General features: G+C 37.8%; 1 long non-coding RNA gene across 1 annotated transcript in view; it reads right to left on the bottom strand.

The window, feature by feature from the left end:
* The window catches only part of LOC140341533 (uncharacterized), a 65,764-nt gene extending 49,067 nt beyond the window's left edge, over nucleotides 1-16,697 (bottom strand). The window contains exons 1-2 of the long non-coding RNA XR_011922899.1: nucleotides 16,570-16,697; nucleotides 10,639-10,786 (exon numbers count right to left, since the gene is read on the bottom strand). This is a non-coding gene — a long non-coding RNA (uncharacterized lncRNA). The remainder of the gene's footprint in view (nucleotides 1-10,638; nucleotides 10,787-16,569) is intronic.
* Between the last annotated feature and the right edge of the window lie 4,039 nt (nucleotides 16,698-20,736).

Genomic DNA, 20,736 nt, shown 5'->3' with positions numbered 1-20,736 from the left:
AACCACTATTCAGAGCTTTATATGAATCGGAGTATTGAAACAGGATCCAGGCATTACAACATGGTATATTGGTACAACATTACTATACATTTTTGGCTCTTATCTGAGGCTATTGCCCTAGTTTGTTCCATCTCATAAATTTCACCAATTTTTTGGAACCATAAATTTATAGGAAGAGTATCAAGGTGACCTCCAAAATAATGGGATTAAACACTTGGCTGCTTTCAAAAAGTGAATTATTAAGGAGTTTTTGTATTGTTTGATTGGCATATCTTGGATACATAATAGACAGTATCCTGGCACCTTCACCATTTGTTTGAGGTCTCAGGAAGCCATTTGAGTGGTTTTGCTGGTGTAGCATACCATTGGGTGAGAATTTTGTAAGCTGTCTCCTGGATTTCAGTGTTTATTGAAAATTTGTGTGTCAATAAACAGGCATCTTGCCATTGCTCATCATTCAGAGATTGGGCTCATGTTGTCTCCCAGTTCCTCTCAAATCGCGCTGGTTCATTATTTGGATAACAATTTAGGGAAGAGTACAAAAAAGAAATAGAATGACACACAGGTCTTTCTTCTGAACAAATCTGTCAAATGAAAGCTAAAATTAAACCTGTGGAAGGTAGCCAGAATGGGACCAATCAAAGGATGATTGCTTAATTGCATGGGTATATGGTTAGGAGATAACCATGGCACAGAAGTCAAAGAACTAGCACTAAAAGAGTACTCTAGTTTTACTCAATCCTTACTTTAATGATGACAATCCAATCAATTACTCTGGGCAAACCCGAGACTACATAATACAGTTTTAAATCCGGCTTGTTGTTTTGCTTTTGTAACAACCAAGAATTTAATCCTTGGCTGCCTATTATCCTAGAGAAATTTGGATAAAATAGTGTGTGCATTTTAAGGTTTGTATTAGGAAGAGAAATTGTGAGGGTTTGGAATAAATAAAGAAAACAGGGAAGAATATTCATCTTCGCAATTGCTGCCCTTGCAAACCACGAAAAACTTTTGATCGACCAAATGTTAAGATTCTTCTGAATCTTTTGGAGTAATGGTAAATAATAATATTTGTACAGCTCCTTGGGAGAACTAGTCAATTTGATTCCTAAATAAGCAATACAGTGGTCTTCTCAATGGACAGGAAAGGATTCCCTAAGTGACCGGACTTCGGAATGATCTGATGAAACATTAATGTGCTGCGGACTTTGACAGATTTTTCTTGAACTGAGACAAGTCCTGAAATAGTATGAATTCAGCAAATAGAGCAGGCAAAGTGGTTTGTGACTTTATATGTCTTTCCTTTGATTTCTGTGGAATTTCTAATAGTATGTAAAAATGGCTTCAAAGTAATAATAAAATAATAACAATAATAATAATAACAAAAATAATAATAACGTGTGCCATTTTGTATATGTACCGGGTCTGTACCGGGTCTGACAGTAGGCCATTTATTTTCATTCTGGCTGATGGTAAAAAATAAAACCATCGTGATCAACACCTATATTATTGGAAAGCCATAGAGTCTTTATGAATGGCTTCTAATTTGGACATTTTTCCTATCAAAAGATTAGGTTTCTTCTTACTCTCTTTTTGGGGCTCCCACCCTTATAAATTCACCTCACGCAGTACATTTGTAAACTTCCCAAATAAGCATAGGGAATAAGTCTTCCGAAGCATTCTCTGCGAAGTAGTCTGTTAGGACTTTTCAATATGTGATGAGGTATGCATATCTGTGAGCAATGTTGGGTTCAGCTTTCACATACCCTTTTTGCTGTTCCTCTCCTGTCCCAAGGACAAAGGGAGCAGGATAGGGACATGATCTGGCTGAGCAATCACACCAATATCCGGTTTAGAAATGGATAAGAGATCCTGCTGAGTCACAAAAAAATAATCTATTTGTGAATACTTGTTATGAGCATGCAAGTAAAATGTGTCATCTTTACCGTCTGGGTGTAATGAGCACCATGTATCGACTAATTGTAGAGATCTGAGAGCTAATTTAAAACATTTAAGTGCTTTATAAGGCATGAAAGATTTACCATCAGATGTGTCTTGTAGTGGATTCAGTGAGACATTAAAGTCTCCCCCCAATATTATTGTACCTAAAGCAAAAGAGTGTAAAAATTTTCCGAATTTGACCAGTATTGGGTAAGTAAACATTAGCCAATGTAATCTCTCTGCCTTGGAATTTTCCATGCAAAAACAGAAAGCAGCCCTCATGATCCGCTAGTTCCTTTTTTATTATAAAATCTGTCATTTTGTTGACTAATATGAAGACCTCTTTTCTTTTGGCACTGGGGTTTGTTGCATTGAAGGCCTGGTTAAAGAGATCATTTGTCAATCTAGGTACATGGTCTTTCTAAAAAGGGAATCTCTTGCAAAAAAAAAAAAAAGATGCACCTGATCTTTTAAGATCTTTAGTGATCTTTAAGTGATCTTTTCCCGGGTATGTTCCCCCTTCACATTGTGTGAGATTAAAGTAGAATCATCCAAACTAAGTCTAAACCTATCAAAATAGACCATATTTTCTTTCTTTTCCTCAAATAACACACACAAAAAAATGACCCCCCCCCCCATAAAGAATACATAAAATCAAAACAAATCAAATCCTCCATAAAGGACTTGAAAAATGGCACTTAAAGATCAACCAGAAATCTGTTTAGTATTTAGACAGTCCTGGGAATAGGAAAAAGACTGCAGACTAACGTCTGTAGATCCTCAGTGTAGGGTCTATGGAATAAACACTATGGGCAACTATATTCATAAAATCATGAAATAAACCAATTAGTGTAATGTAATATAATAAACCATAAGGTAGGCACTTAAGTACAGGATGATTTCTAAAAACAAAGACAAGAAAAATCCTGACTCCTATGCAATATAAATATCTTGGGATAAATTGCATGGAAGGGCACCACATTGATGGTGCTAAATAAACTATGAACAGTAATGCTTATTTGTATTAAAATGTCAGAACATTCAAGAACTGAAGGTAGAGACAACTCTCCTGAACAAAATCTTAAATTCTACTGACCAAATTGCATGAAAGTCTGACATCTGTGTAGCAAGTTGGTTAGGGTCGAATTCTTTGAGGCTTGGCTGCGAGATCATCGCTGGAGTCTCTCTGGCTGTGAAATCGTACTTTCTTAGAAACAGGCTTGGATGGTGAAGAGGCCAGTGAATAGGATCTTGTGTGGTCTCGAGTTGGATGGTCAAAATCTTTTTACCAGTCCGGCAGTTCAATTAGAGGAAAATTCAGATCTCTACAAAGCGTGGGTAAATCCATAGGCGTGGATAGAAGATGTTGTCTCCCTTGGTAAAGAACGCTGCGACTGAATGGAAATTTCTGTCTGTTTCTGAATGGAAAAATCTGTATTTCAGACCTCTGTCCTTCAGCACTACCAGCAGGGGCTTCGAGGCCTTGCGATTTCCTAAAGTTGTGGGAGACAGATCTTGAAAGAAAAATATTTCTGTGCCTTCAAAAATCGTTAATTGATTCATTCTAGCTTTATTTTTGATCTCCTCCTTCAGTAAATCATTTTGTTAGCAGCAAACCACATCTCTCAGTGGGGCATCATCTGAACCACGAGCTCTCAACGCCCTGTGTATGCAATCAATTATGATAGGAGAATCAGGATCTCTATTAAGGAAATTAATAAAGATATTTTCTACCACCGATTGAAGCTTGTCTGGAGTGATTGACTTTGGAATGCTTCTTACATGTATATTTTGTTTCCTGCCTCAATTATCCATGTCCTCAAGCTGTCGGTGCATTGATAGTAGGTGATCAGTATGTGTATCGGTAATGTTTTCAAGTTGTGCTACAGCTTTATCTCTCCTTGCTCCTGCACACACCACCTTCTCTAATTTTTCTGAAAGGGAGATCAAGTCAGCCTTTAGATCTGTTATACCAATAAAGCTCCCTTAATATCGGTTGCCAGTCCCTCCACAATCTCCGCCATACACCTACCCTCGATTTCGTTTGAGTCGTCCTGGTGCCCTCCGGGTGCCATCTTGGAAATATAGGCCTCGTGGGTATCAGCTCTTTGAGATTTAAAAAGATCCTGCAGATTACGGGTCGCCAATCCCAATTGAGCCTTCAAAGTCTTGGCACTTTGGGAATCTTTAAAAAGCTTGCCCATCCTGTGAGTAAAGGAGTCAGGAATCGCTAATTTCTCTGTATGAGTACTGGGGCTCCCTCAGTCTGCGACAATACTACAATAAGGTAAAGATGTGACTATGGGAACCCATTTATTGCATCTGAGAACTCAAGGGGATAAATCATGAAACTAAAGTATGCTATCAGTAAACTATTGGGTGGTTTAAGTTTAATACAACAGCATGTGCCAATTAGTGAAATTTTAATATGAACTGATTTGACCCTTTATTAAGACATGTAATATACCATGTATATCCTTAAAATCTCATCTTTAGTTAGAAGAATATCCTCTCCCCATACCTAATCTATATATTTTTTTTATAAAAAAAAATTAAAAACTCAATTACATAAAAGTTTGATAACGTAACACTGTCTGCCATGTACATGTATCTTTCCTAAAATTCAGATGCCTCTTATTGGCTGCCTTAAAGTGGAACAACAGTTCCACGTTTAAGTTTTTATAATTTGGCCGGGTATTATTGCAGAGGGACAGGCGTTCCTTTTTATGGTAATGTGTCTTACTTCTGAACACTCAGTTTCTGCTGTCAAAGCTGAGATGCCCATGGGAAAACCCATCTATTCCAGCTTTCCTTGCCTGTGCATTGGCTCTTGTATGGGATGTTCATCATCCTGACATCTTGATTCAGCCAGCTTCGGCCATCTTGATTTGCTTTGGCTGTAGAAGAATTTGTAGAAGACAGAAGAAAAGTATGATGGCAGTGCCCTGTCCTGGAACATGGATAGATGAGTTGCTCTGGTTTAGTTCTGCTTTAAGTGTCCACCATTAGGTCCACACATCAGCCTGAAGCATTCCAGCATGTTGTCACAGTTAGGAGAAGACACATAGTCTATCAGTTAAGCAAAAAAAAAAACTTTCCACTACCAGACTACCAGTCACTACTAGTGTTGGTGTTCGAATTTGGGTTTTCCTTATATTTGACAATGGCTGACGAAAATGGCTGTTCCAATTCGGATAGACCCGACCCAAAAAAAACGAGATTCGGCGGTAAAAATTTGGATAAAAAAAAGTAAAAAAAATGCGATAAAAAATAAAAATTAATGTTAAATTAATTTATTAACTGTTTGTGTTTATTAAACAACTATTTTTTTTACAAGTTATCCTACAATGGCATTATATCTCTTACTCTGTAACACAGTTTCCAGCACAGAAATAATATGATACACTTTTTTACACATTTTTCTTTTATCCACTGCAAGAAAAATGGAACAAATGTATCATATTACTGTGCGTGTTAGAGTAAAGCTGCGTACACACGTCCAATTTTTATCATTGGAAATGAACGACGAACGAATGACAAACGACTGATTGGCCAAAAATCGTTTGTAAAAAAAGTAACCAACGACGCCGACGAATGAAGATAGTCATTGGAAATGAATGACCGGACCGGCGGATCGGATTGGACGACGATCGTTGACCATCTATCGTGTGTACGGTCGTTCAGTGATCGTGCATGTTCTGAGCATGCACGATGAACGAACATTTCATCGATACAGGCTGTATTGTGTATGTGAATGTGTATATATATATATATATTCATATATACTGTGTGTATATATACGTGTGTACAATATCTTTGAACGATCGTGTCGTTATCTGTATGTACAGGATCGGTGCTATACGATCGTTTGCAGATATCGTGCAGGATCGTTCGTCGTTCGTTTACAAACGATAATAATTGGAAGTGTGTACGCAGCTTTAGAGATACTTGCTGGCCCGGCAACTTCTCAATGATTGCAGCAGAGTCTGCAATCAATGAGAAGAGTGTGCCATCCCCGGGTCACTACAGGTTAATTAACCTGTAGTGCCCCGGGGACCGTAGTGAAACTGCAGAGTTCATCTGCAATTCAGTTCCCACAGTCACATAACTGTGGAACTTTTGCAGTCACAGCTGTGACTGCAGGTGATCCCCGGGGATGGTAGTGGAACTGCAGAGTTTATCTGCAGTTCAGTTCCCATGGTCACTGCAGGCTATCCCCGAGCACAAGAGGTTGAATAGGGACAAGTTTCCCCATTCCTCACATCTAGTGCCCTGTGTTCTAGGACAGGGGTCAGCAACCTTTTGAGTCGGAAGAGTCAAAAATTACAATTTACAAAATTTCAAAGTTTTTAAAGAGCCACAAAATTTTTTCTTGCCAACAATAAATAGTACTCGCATAAATAAAGTTTTTTGATAAAAAAACTAATCTATTTATTCATAAGAAAAAATATCTATTTATTCATATATAAGTAGTGTTTTTCACAACAAATTAGAAAATATATATGGCATTATTAGATAATTACTTATTATTTAAGTAAAAAATTAAAACAATTAAACATTTACTTACAACACTAACTTGTACTTCAATAACAAACAATTGAGCAAACAAATTCAATGGGAGCGATGGCTTTGCATGGTTATTCAAGTTGAAAATTTAAACTTTACTAAACAGTGTAACTTGTACTTAAAATTAAAAAAAAAATAACATACATTTGAGCAAACAAATTCAATGGGAGCATTGGCTTTGCATGGTTTTAGAAAGTTTGGATAACATTAGATGACATTTCATTTTCCTCAGAATTCTGTAATGGTGAAACAGGTACAAACATTTTGATTTTCCATGCATTGTTGCTAAACTGCCCACTTTTGTATTTTATTGTAGAAATATAGATACCTTTAGGCACCGATTCTATCTCTCAGTCACTATCTATCTCTCAGCCTGGCTTTTCACTGCACCCCTCCCCCGTGACACTCGAGAGCTTCCGAAGGACTGAAGACAGGGAGGACGCGTGTCACGGGGGAGGGGTTCGGTGAAAAGCCAGGCTGAGAGATTGAATAGCTTCCGATGGGCTGAACTAAAGAGCCGCAGCTTCACATCCAAAGAGCCGCATGTGGCTTGCGAGCCACAGGTTGCCGACCCCTGTTCTAGGATAAAGAAACTCTATTCAAGAACATATACTACTAGTACAGTGCAGCAACAGCAAGCAGGATCGCTGCTGCAGCCCTGTATATGTGTTCCTGGATAGAGTTTCTCCATCCAAGAACACAGGACTCCCTATGTTCTTGGATTGAGAAACTCTTTCTAAGAACACATACAACTAGTAAAGGGCTGCAAGAGCAATCTGATTGCTCTTGCAGCCCTTAATAGTCCCTAAAAATAACCCAAATTCTCCCACCATTCACTTCAATGGTGTTCAAATTCGGCATTCAATCACTCGAACAATATTTCACTATTCGATCGAATTTGATCGAATAGCTGTCGAATCGAATAGTGAGACATTCGACCAACACTAGTCACTACTACTGCAAGAGGCACTGTGACGTTTCCTGGGACAGCTGGTTCAGATGAATGGGAAGTTACAGATGGGGATTAAACAGTGTGAATTTTTTTTTATCTAATAATTTTTTTTTCCTTTTTTCTAATGGGTACATTACCACAATATATTTCAAGTTCTGCACAAATTATAACTTCTAATCCTCTCACAGGAAGTCTTCAGCAGATACATGTCCAACGCAGGATTAAATTGTCATCCAATCACATAGCATTGTGTACGATGGAATGCAATCCAGTTTACCTGCAGTGATATGTAGGCATTGCAATTAAAGTAATTAACTTTTCATCAAGCTGTAATTATGCACATAATTACTCCATGCATATTTCTCATTTTAACTGATGTTTCTTCAAAATGCTAAAGAAGCGAAGACCTGCCTGAATTAAGTGTTTCCTACAGCTGCTATCATTCTCCAGTCATTACTAATAATATTTCACAGATTTCAGCTGCTCCACTTTTAGTGGAACTTACCCACTGCTGAGCTCAAATCCTTCCTATTTTTCTTCCAGTTTTAAAATTTGTATATGTTAATAAAAATATTTGCTTTTAACTGCATCTTTGTTGCTATTGGCAACCTATGAAACACCCTAGGGGGCTCCTCACTGCTTTAAGTTAAATGTATCCAAGTTAAGTGTATCCATTGTGTTCAATAGTAATGTATTTAAAGTCCAAATATAATTTGTTGAAGCATAACCAATGAGGATTTACAGAGGAAGTATTAGAGACATATTGTCCTAAATTTTCTATGTATTTAATTTTGTTTCAGTGCCAGCTTAACAGTCAGAATTTGTGCATCATAATAAGGACCAGAGCCACTGCCATGCTTACAATTCTAGGAGAACAGAGGTGATTGGAGAACTTAATTTTGGTTGTGCTGAGTTATGGCAGACCCCTGAACCTAGACCACTGCTCTCACACAGGACGTTGCTGTCCTTAGACTGTAAAGATTTTCACTATGGGGTTAGCTTGGTACCTAAAATATTGAATTAATATACTCTTTCTTCTCCTTTCTTTCATTTTTGGGAATAATGCAATTTTTTCCTCATGAGGAATACCAAATGTGTAGCTGGCATAATGTTGTAAAAAGAATTTAAATTTTAATAAATGACTGGTTGGCTAATAGGCCTATGTAAATTTGTGTCTTGTTACTACTCTTGTTATTGGAGCCAGTGCCCCTGATTCATCAAGCAAAATCGGATTATCGGTCGCGCATTCGTATTAGCGATCCCAGATTCGCGACCCCTATTGCGCATGGCAGGAATCCGGCCGGCAGATTCAGGATGCGAGTGTACGCGCGCACTTGAGTCCCGGACCGCGGTAATCCGCGATCGCTGGTCGTGCGTATTATCGCGCTTCCAGCGATCGCGGATTTCAATGATGAATCAGGGGCATTGTCTTCTGCATTCCCATATAAATCATTTCTATTAATAATAACTAATATTAGCATTACTTTTATTAGATGTGACACGTGTGTCCTTTGTCACTATTCTTATGAATCTGTACATTAGTGCATTGTACAAATGGCATAGGGGAAACTGTGTGGTGACCAGGAATGTGAACTTGTTTTGATGACTATCGGCAATAATTTTTTGTCATGTTTGTTTTGAATTGTTTCCTAATTCAATAATTTACCTCTCCCCTTCCTACTTAAACAGTATGGAGAATAGTGTCTACGATTTAGGTTAAATTTGCAATTTGTTGGGTTTGTTAATGATTCCCTAAATTTATACAGTTCTGGGCTGATTCTTAATCAAACATGAAACCCCATCAACGTCAATGACAAGGGCAAATTTGTCTGACATTACAAAGAGTACAGCTCAGCTAATTCAGTCAGCAGGCTGTGGCAGTTGTAATAGTGTGCTGGTCAGATTCTCTGAGCCTTAAAAATGTGGTTTGATTAAAAAAAAACCACACACACACCTTATGAAAACCAGGCCCTTCAAAGTCTTCCGGGGTGGGGGATAGGCCAAGTGTTTGTGTCCCGTTTTCTGTTCATTAGTCATCCCCTAGAATCTGTTTTTCTCAAAAAATAAACAAAAGCAAAAAGGAAGGGAGCAAATAGTATGTAGCCCTCACCTCTTTTGGAAAAACCTGACCCCGTCTACCCCAATGTTGCAATGTTCAGATTTAATAGTCCCAGGTCAAATGAACAATGTTTTGGTTGATTGTGACCTGAAAACCCATCAATATAACTGATAAATGTGATCAATATACAAAATGTTCCTCTTCTTTAGATGTGGCACTCTAAAAAGTAGGTTTTACCTTTTTTGTGATAATAATTAAAGATGCACTTAAGATGCAATAAATGTGTTGATACCAACCCCAAAGAAGTAGGAGAAAATTTAAAATTATACATAAACAATAAAACAAATATTTAGAAATTTGAGTTTGATTAAATAGTTATTTTACGCTAAAAAAAATGTACAAATAAATTATATTTAAATTTGTGCATTGAGCGTTTTATTGAGAAATTAAGAATGTAGTAAAGTAACAAGGAAAATAAAAAGTTTAAAAATGACCATAAAATGGGGAATACCTGTTCATGCAAGCAGTAATAAAAGCTTATAATTTACTTAGAAATCATTAGGTTTTGTGACGCAGCAGAGGCTGCTATGTTTAAGAACAGCTAGAGCTAGAGCAACTTCTGTCCCTTTCTTTATGTCTTGCATCATAAGGTCTTTGTTTCCATAGTAACAAGTTACTGGCTCTGATGTCACATATTGCATCCAACACTATAAAGTCTCAGAAAATTATTGATGAAAACCGGAGTAGCAGAATGTGTCAGATTCCAGCTAGGAAATAAAAGCAGACATTTTATTACAAGCATCTTTTCTTTTCATTCAATAGAGATAATTAGGATTCCCAATTACTGTTTACACCGCTATTAATACCAACACTTTCCTCATATATTATACAGTGTTAAAAGAACACTTACAATTTTGTGTAGCTATAACCAAATGGTCCTAAGGTTGTAATTTACTAGCCCGGTAAATAAAAATTAAACTTGTTGCTAATGTTATTAGAAAAAAAAATAAAGCTGGTATTTTATTTTAAAAGAGATGGCAACCCTAATAGGGCACTTTTGTATACTCAGCAGCTCCATTTATTAGAATACTTAAAGCGAACTTTAAAATAAATCACCTACCTTTACTTGTGAAAAGCCCTCAGCCCACGCTAACCACATCGAGATAGTTCTGGGTACTCTCTTTTTCCAGGGCTCGCCTATCCGTCTAATTCCGCTATCTTCTTTCTTTATTTTTTTTGGGTTCTTTCTGATGTCTCCTGGTCTTGCACTGTGTAGGATTAAGATAAGGTAAAGTATCTTCCTCCAAATGTCCAAAAAACGAGTGCCGTCCACACTGAGCATGAGTGAGATTGAGTGTTTTTTTTGACAATCATTCTCTAATCAAACACAATATTTTTTTATTATGTAAAAGGGACAGCCACCCTTTCACACATTGTTGAACTTTAACTCCAATATATTATAATATTAAGTCCAATTAGCTGTAGTCTATCACTTAAATCAAACAGCACTCACATTTATTCTTGGTTGCTCTGACATGTGTATCTAACTTGTAGTGTAGTGTAGTTGTAGCAGGAATAGTGGGCCTTTCCACAAGAAAGCCACCTAAGAGTTATTCTTTTTCAGCAAGGTAATTACAAAAACATGGAATACTGAATACACGTATTGTGGATGTACAGGTGGATTTATGTAAACTGTATGGTCTGTGTCATTGTGAACATCTTGTGTCCTCCTTCCCACACAAGGTTCGGGTAAAAGTGACCTCATAGGAAGAAAGTTATGGCCGTTATGCCCCGATGGCTCATGAGAAATAAAACAGCTGGTGATATACAAAAAGAATCTCATACTAACAATTGCAAATTTTCTTTCAGTATCACGTAACAAGTAGGTTTGGTCAAAGTGAGCTATCAATGGTCATGAAAATGCTTTATTTGGTTAAGATCAATGCATAATTGTTATCTCCTAATATCAGAGAATTGAGTGCTGGGACTGAAATTTTCTGGTTACATTTAAAGAAATGCCAGCTTCTCCCAGCCCGACTTTTCCAGTTCCCAGTAAACGAAGATGTGTGGTCTTGCTGATGGAACTGTTGCTGCTTTAGACCATAGTACGCATCAAATAAAGATAAGTACTAACTTTAAATTAGGCAATACCTGAGTGTTTGGTGTTGTTCTTCCAGCTTGTTACAATTGTACAATTAGTGGTAGATGTATGGCCTATGCCATTTAAGTCCTAGTAGCAGGGTGCAGTCAGAAAGTGTAGAAATAGATATACAGTATACTAGATATAAGGCACAGGTCAATAACAGGAATATGTGTGTTCACAACCAGCGTCCGAATGTAGGTAGAAACATCTTTCAATCTTCAGCAAGCAGCTCTAGAAAGTTTGAAGACAGTCGGGTTTTTTTGTTTTCTTTTTGGTTCTCCTGGAACTTGGGTAGCCTGCAACACTTTCAATAATATATTGGTATAGGACAACCACATTATAAACCTTGTATTCCCTATACTATTTTACTTAATATACTATATGATACTATTTATAGAAAAAAAGGTTATTTTTTTTTTCCTTTGCTTTTTTTCCCCAGCAATTGTGGTGACAATACTATGTTCAGGGGCAATAGGATCACATATGTGATAATCATTAATCCTTCCAGAAAGGTTAATGAAGAGAGATGTTGCCCCCCTTTTCCCTTAAAGGAACTACTGTACACAAATACTAAGTTTGGAATTTTGGTTTGGAATTTTGGTACTTGAGTCATTAGGAAATGGCTGGGTGTGGGGTTAATGACAGTACTTGGTGTGGATAAAATGTTCAACCTAAATACCTTTTACCTGGTAAATGAAACTCTCATTCCTGAAATATCTAAGTTTCCCAAAGGAAATGTGAAGCTCCAATGTGACTGTATCATCCTATGGGGGTATGGTGACCAGGAAGGGTGACAATGCTACTGCACATTAGGTGGTGCATCATTGTGAGCCTTCCAAAGAAGTGTTGCAGAAAGAGCAATTCTACAGAACCAACAGATATTAAATTGGGGATAGAAGGGTAAAAAAAATTTATTATATTTGAGTCCATGTAAAGGAATGTACTAATGACTGTATTTTGTTTTTCCTGGATGTAAACCTTTATTTATTAACTTCATTGAGATAAGTGCACTTCTTGCTAAGCGTTACTGTAAATTTAACATTTTATGTTCAATTTCATTTGCCAGGGAGCACTAAACAGGCATCAGAATGCTCACCAAGAACACCATTTAAGCTGTTATGTGTATGAAGCCTTTGGCACAGCAGAACAAAAAATGTAAATTAATTTGATAAATCTGAAGATACTCTGACAGCAGGCAGCATTTTTAGAATGAGGTAGAAGTACAATTTTACAGCAAGGCTTATCTAATTAGCCTCTAGCCAAAACTTACTTACGAGTTCTACATGATAGCAAAAATTGTTAGGTATTTTCTAGGGAAACACTGGTTATCAAAGTTGGGAATGAAATATATTAAAATTTCAAAACACTAAATAATTAGGTTGTGTATGATGTTAATAATCATTATGTTGGTATTTGTAATAAAAATTATGCAGATACCTCCCTGACCAAAGGAGAGGTAGAAACAGAGATGGAAGCCATGCATTGGACATTAAAACAACCCATGGAAAATGCTCCTCAACTTTTCCAAAAATGTAATTTTCTAGTTTATGATCGAGATTTCAATCTGACAAGAAGTACCTCAATAAAAATGATTTTTTTGGCAGGCTGCATTGGTCATGGTGAGGTATAGAATAGTTATCATGTTCGTGAACTATCTCTACATTTTTGCAGTGGACCATCCAAGCCCTGCCCCATAAGCCTGAACACATTTGCTCATCCATTTTGCTTGTTGATGGTTAGAACCTTCACCACTCTATCCAAAACATTCTATTCAAATGTTAGTAAAGGTTTGACTTTAGATAGATTTTGGTCAAACCATTTTTAGTTCTTCACATAAACATATTATCCATCGAGATGGCAGTCCCCTTCTGACCTCTCCTTTCCCTCTCTGTATGGGAAAATCAGTTCTTACTGAGTCCATTTCCAGGTCATTCACTCCTATATTACAAAAATAAGTCCATCTGCTAAGAAATGAGAAAATATATTTCTTAATAAATGTATCGTATGGGAAATATGTTTTGCATAGATAGTGAAGGAATAAGCTATGCATGAATAATTTTGTAATTACCTAGGATAAAAGATTAGATTGATTGTAATAAAGATTACACTGCAAACATTTAGTTTCCCAGCTAAGCTATCCAAATCATAATAAAATATCACTAAATGAGCTAAATAAGTACACAAAGCAGAAAAAGGAATTTCCCAACAATGACAACCTAGTAGGCTGTATGTGCCAGGGATGAACAAACTTTTTATATGGGCTTTTTTTAAAGGAAACATGTACAGAGACATATATATATATATATATATATATATATATATATATATATAGCAAAAAGGTCGTGTTTTCCATGTTCCCAGTTCACAGTCCAAAAACGTCTTCACATACACCTTACAATAAACATGTGCTTTGACTAAGAACACTAAAGTGGTTTCATTTTCAGAAAAAGCAGAAGAAATATATCCTAAAATTCACAACAAAGGCAGGTAAATCATATTTTCTTTCTCATATTGCAGCAAAATCTTGGCAGCCTGGCAGCACTCCATGTAACTAAATCATTGTTCATATTTTGGGCACAGCTGCAGTTTAAATACTTTCCAAGCCAGTAAATTAAGTAACTAATTAGGCCAAATTGAAAATTACATCTTTTTGTAGATATCAGTTATAATAATGCAGATTGGTCTATTTTGTGAGGAATGTTACAAGGTATGAAATATAAACCAAATGATACCAGTGTTTAGATTTTTGTGCAAAAACCTAATGTTTCTCCTTCTTGGATAACCCAAAGGCCAAAAACAAAAACCCCAGACAGAGGGCATATACAAAAAAAAAAGTTCTTGTGTACTTGGCTACTTTTTCATACCATGTTGACTGCCTTATTATGCCTTAATATATAATAACAATATTAATATTGTTAAAAAGAACACTAACTACAGCTCTCTGCACGTTGATCACCATATACATAATTCATATAAGGTTAAATCATGATTTACACTATTATCATTTAATAACTGTATTACTGCAAAACTGAATCAATACACTCTCATAATACCTTGGCTGAAACCTCAACAATTAAAACATATTGATTAACACCAAGGGGGATATATACAGAAAGGCACACAGAAAATACATGCATAGAATTTTTCCCAACCAAATGCAATTGTTAATATACGTTTGGTACATAAAATGCATTGACTAGCATACCCTGAACACACAGTCCAGGTATAGTCTAAAACAAGGCAAAATGTTACAGTCACAAAACATTGAGACATGACCTTTATTCCCCTAGATGCTCCTGCATGCATAATCCACTTTTTACATGAAATTATAAAATATTTATTCTCAGCTTTGTTGACTTGCACACTACAATGTTTTTTTTATATTATAAAACATAATATGCCATCTAAACATATGCTGTATTTCTTTAGAGCGAAGCAAAACCCTTGTCTGCCATCTTCCTTTATTCTTGCTCAAATCACCTGTCCCTTTCTGCAATAAAATGTATTATTTTATGTAAAAGTGGTGGACAAATGCATTTGGTAGCTCAAAGACTATTGCTGCCATATCAACACCTTTGGCACCAGCAAGCTTTTCATCTATAGAAAAGCAGGCAGGAAAAAGGAGTTTTGACAAAAACTTACAACCCCCATTGGAATCCCATAACTTTACGGATACATACACATTCTACATGTTGATGTTCTTTATCTAGCATGTGTACAGAGGGTCCTAACATCATTTATTAAATACCCTGGTAGAGAAATGTACAATTGGGGGCCAATTGTCACTTGTCCATACCACAGAACTTCGTGGCACATATAGCGATGCTAAAAGAAACAAAGCAAGAGAGGATTTATTGTCTTGCACAACTGTCACCTCAACTGGTGGTGGATTAGTAGATTTCACTCTTCTTTTGGTGGAAATTGGCACAATTTTGGATTTTCCATTACAGAGAGTCCACGATAATGACCAAGACAAATTCTGCCGTTGTTTTTTTTGCATGTCAAAGCACAGCTTGCTCCAGAAGTTAATGAATGTCTAGGCTCCATAAAGTTTTTTTTTTCTTTTTTTTTGCTTTGTTTGTGATTATTTCACATTGAGTATTTTTTACAGTAACTGACACCATGCTGCCTAATAATATGTTTAGACAAACATCTGTCCTAATTGCATTTATTAAAATAATGTACCTGTTCCCACTTACATACAAATTCAACCTAAGAAAAACCTACAGTCCCTATCTTGTATGTAACCTGGGAACTACCTGTACTTTTACATTTTACCATTATTTTCACATTTACAGTGGTTATCAGGAAAAAAATTAGGATGGTGAATTTACAATGTAGGGATAGTGTTAAAACGTTGTTAAAACAGTGCCCCTGATTCATCATTGAAATCCGCGATCGCGGGAAGCGCGATAATACGCGCGACCCGCGATCGCGGATTACCGCGGTCCGGGACTCGAGTGCGCGCGTCCACTCGCATCCTGAATCTGCCGGCCGGATTCCTGCCATGCGCAATAGGGGTCGCGAATCTGCCAATTAAAAAGCTGTCGGATAAGCGCGGCTCCGTGCGCGAGCTTTTCCGGTTGTTGAATAGCGCGATCGCGCGCGATTCCGGATCGCTAATACGAATGCGCGACCGATAATCCGATTTTGTTTGATGAATCAGGGGCAGTGTGTTAAAACAGCAAAACATTTGACACAAGCTCTATTTTTCCTGTCTTTATCTACATCTATACACTTTAACACATTTTTGGTTCAGTTCCAATATAAAATTTCACTATACTTCTTCCTTATATAAAAACTAAATGACAAATCCATTTACTGCAAATGAACTGTATTACTATATTTTCTCAAATTTCCTGAAACATCCTTGAGCTATTTAAAAGAATGTTCTTGTTAGTGTTTTACCTGGAAGCACTGTCCTAGTTTATATTTCACCTGCATAGTGCTAGACGAGTTGCCATTCGCTGTATGAACATTTAGCATCTGTTTCCATGAACTTGGTATGATGTATGTATAAGAGCCAAACCCAGCCAAGAAAGAAATAAAATGGAAGCGTCCTGGCGATTTTTAATAAATCCATGATGTCTCTGACAAGCTGTCCAGAAAAATGAGAACATTAAGCTGTTTGAGATGCTGATCAAGGAAATGCAGAATGGCAAAATTATCTTGTCTTCTTGTCATGTCTGAATTTGAAATCTTTGCAAGACACAGAAAAGAAAAAAAAAAAATAAGGGGCGAATATCTTTTCCGTCAGCTCAACTGCCTAGTGTGATGTTCAAAACTATGAACAGGCATTTTAGATGGTACCCTGCAGAGCTGCTGATTATCATGTCATTGGGGGATGGTGTACTTGTCAAAAACCAAGAGAGATACAGCATGAATTTGTCAGTTTAGTGTTTGTAGTCAGAACAGTTTGGAATTATAGTACGAAACAATGTTTTTCTTTTTTATTTAAAGAGCCACTCGTCAGAAAGTTAGTTTAGTTATTTAAAGTCACCGTGCGTGGAGAAGACATTGTACAAAATGACAGTAATAGAATAAAAAGGCAGCTAACCACGATATCCTACAGATCTCAAAATATTCCATATCTCTTATCCTGTATGTGGGCATGTATATATTGCACAAGAATTTAGGGATCCATTCCAGATGGGAAGTATGCTTCTCTGATATTTGTCTTCTAGTGACCTTAGACAAATGGGAAAGGTGCTGTACAATTAGCCCAGGGTAGTTCAGCAACCAGTGGTTCAGGTATTGTTAAAACCTTTCCAGGGTCCCATATTCTCCAATGATCTGGCAGGTTGGGCACATCTTTTAATTTCACCCCAGAACCTGTTCAAGAGGAAAGCTTTAGCCAAATGGGGTTTGATGTGTAAGGGTTAACTGTGCTGACAAGTTGAGATTTATATTCTAGGGAGCTCTGGGAAAGAGAAAAGTTTTTTTTTTAAAGTTGAAGCACGTGTTTACAAGTGCTAACCTGGAGCAAAGGTAATAGGACAACAGTGGAAGGTGCTTATCTAGTGAAAGCTACAAAACCCCAGAATTATGGGAGTGATATCATGGAAAATATATAGGAAGTGATATAATAGAAGAAAAATAAAATCCATCGACAGATTTTTCATTCTTCCAAAAGAACCTAGCTACATTTCATATTATTCCTTTCTAGGCCATTTAAATTATTTGGCCATCCTATAAATCAGCTGGGTTTCCCCATCCAGAAGTTAAGGCTCACTTTACCCAAGGAAGGGCAAAATCTTGGGCCACTATGCCAAAGTTCTAGCAGTAGATTATAGATATAGATATATATAAATATATATAAATTAGATTATAAATATAGATATAAATATATATAAATACATTTGTCTGGGGGGTGTGGCTTGGAAGGCATGAGCTAGGGATTTTTGAGCACCGCATGCACCAAGGCTTCTACAGTAGACATCTCCCTCTACTGCATCCCCAGATGCTGCTCCTCTTGAATGCTGCCTGCCCAGAGATCTGCAGACTCTCCTGCAGTACATTCCCACTAAAGAGATGGAAGCACTGGCTGCACGCATAGAGGGCTCAGTGAGGCAGGAGCTGGAGTCACTGACACAGCGTGAGACCCATATAGAAACCACTGTGTCCATACTGGAAGCAGTCCCACCAACAAGTAAGGTCTCTTCCTATTTCTTCAGCTGCAGCTCTGCAGCTGGATGATCAGGAGAATAGGGGTCGCCTAAATTGCCTGCGGCTGCGTGGTATACCTGAGGCCACCACAGGGCCAGATCTGCAAAGTACGGTCACTGCCATTTTTAACACTCTGTTAGGTAGGCCTGTCACTGATTTTATTGAGATAGACAGAGTGCATAGAGTGGGGCCATGGAGAGGGACTATAAATGACCTACCCAGAGATGTTATCTGTAGAGTACAGAGATCTGCTGTTTATCCCCATTGACCCATACAAAGTTATGGGGTTTTACTCATAAAAAGATGATTTCCTAGCTCTAAACATGGTTTTGCAAGTTTAGAGCAAGTTCCAGATTTCTTTGATTTTATTTTCACTGAAATGTTTGACTATACCTTTATTTTTGCTTTATTATCCTTGATTTGGTAACATTTCAGAAGGCTTTATTGGCCTGCGACCTTAGAGGGCCTCTATGTTCTCATATGATGTTATACCCGGTTTACTTATGGACATGTTTATAGTTCTTGAGAGCCTCAGATGTGCCAGCGGCTCTGCTAGCCATTATTTGCACAACCCCCCACATAGGTACCTCAGCCTCGTTAGGGGCTGGAATTGTGGAGTTGCACTTCAAAACTCCTTAGTCTTTTGGAGCCTCGTGCTCCTCTATCCACTCCTTTCCTTACCATCAGTACAGCCCTTCCTTTCTCCCCTCCTCCCTACTCCCATAGGAATTGTTTATTACTGATTCCTTAAATTTACCTTCTCCATCCCCCCCTTCCCCTGCAGGTCCCTATCTGTATTGTTGACCATTTTTGAATCTAATTGTGTCCTTTCAATCACTTCCAAAAGATGTCTATTAATATGACGTCCATGAACGTTAAAGGTTTGAATTCCCCTACCAAGAGGTCAATAATAATGAATGTACTCAAGAAACCTCATTGTCAGGTTGCTTATCTGCAGGAGACACACTTCCGTCATGACAAGGTGCCCAACCTGTGCAGTAAGAAACTCCAGTATAGTTATCATAGCACTTCCCCAGACTCCAAGTCTAGGGGGGTTAGCATCCTTATTGATGGATCCCTACCCTGGTCCCTTTCTTGCTGAACGCTGACCCTGACGGTCGGTTCCTCCTGGTTCAAGGTAAACTGGGAAAAACCCTATATACATTTGTAAATGTATACCTTCCTTACTCTGACGAGCTGTCCTTTTTGGAACATGTTTTGACAGTTCTCGCTGACATTGCTGGGTACTATAAAAATGGGGGGTGACTTTAACCTGACTCTCAACCCAACTCTGGATGTCTCCAGGGGTCTTTTGCACTTTTCCTACTCCTTTCATAGGAGATTGAAGTCCCTTTTACATGACAATCAATTAGTTGACATCTGACGTATACAACACCCAGGTGCAAGGGACTACACATATTATTCGCCAGTTCATAAAACGTATTGCAGAATAGATTTTTTTTTAGTGTCCCACTGTACTATCCCCCAGATCCTTGACTCAGATATAGGCCTCATAATGTTCTCAGACCATGCCCCTGCTACTTTGGTGGTTTCAATGGCACTTGCTGTCCCTAGGTCATGCTCCTGGAGACTGAATGAATCCTTACTCGAAACCCCTGGCCTTCATGAGAATTTTGAAAAAGAACTTACCCTTTTTTTTTGCTCTTAATGATGACTCCACTGACAATTTGCTCTCTGTATGGGAGGCCCATCTTTGCTCACAGAACTTCATCAGTTGGAGACAGTACATAAGCGACATCACATAGTTGATCTGGAGACCAGAATGCTTATGATTCATGAGCAAATCAACACTCTACATAGGGAGAAAGCCAAAGCTCGGCTACTTTGATGTAGGCGTTTCTATTATGAACACGCCAACCATTGTGGTAGAGCTCTAGCGCCTGCCTTGAACTCCAAGAAGGCCTCTATGTACATTCCTAGTGTCAAAAACTCTTTGGGCACTATAGTACACACCACAGCTGAGCTTGCACAGTCTTTTAATGACTTCTTTCGCCACCTATAAAATCTGCAACCAAAGTCTGTGAATTCTAACCCACCGGACAAGATAACCTAGATTCGTGACTCAGAGCCTCTGATCTCCCTACTGTGTCCCAGGATACTAAAAACCTTCTGGTTAGACCAATCACTCTTCTTGAAGTGCAGGCTACTATCAGGCGAGCGTACTCAGGAAAAGCCCCGGGTCCTGATGGCCTTACATTATCCTATTGCAAGAAATTTGTTCCCTTGCTTGGTCCTCATTTGGTAGCCATCTTTAATGCAATTTCACAGGGTCATGACCTCCCCCGAGATGCTCTAGCGGCACCCATCTCTGTTTTTTTTTAAAACCTGATAAGGATCTCTTATCATGTGCCAGTTATTGTCCCATTTCTTTGTTAAATTTGAACTTGA

Source organism: Pyxicephalus adspersus, chromosome 11, assembly GCF_032062135.1.
Source record: "Pyxicephalus adspersus chromosome 11, UCB_Pads_2.0, whole genome shotgun sequence".
NCBI lineage: Eukaryota > Metazoa > Chordata > Amphibia > Anura > Pyxicephalidae > Pyxicephalus > Pyxicephalus adspersus.
The sequence above is the reverse complement of the archived record's forward strand: the minus strand, read 5'-3'. Positions and strand labels throughout refer to the sequence as shown.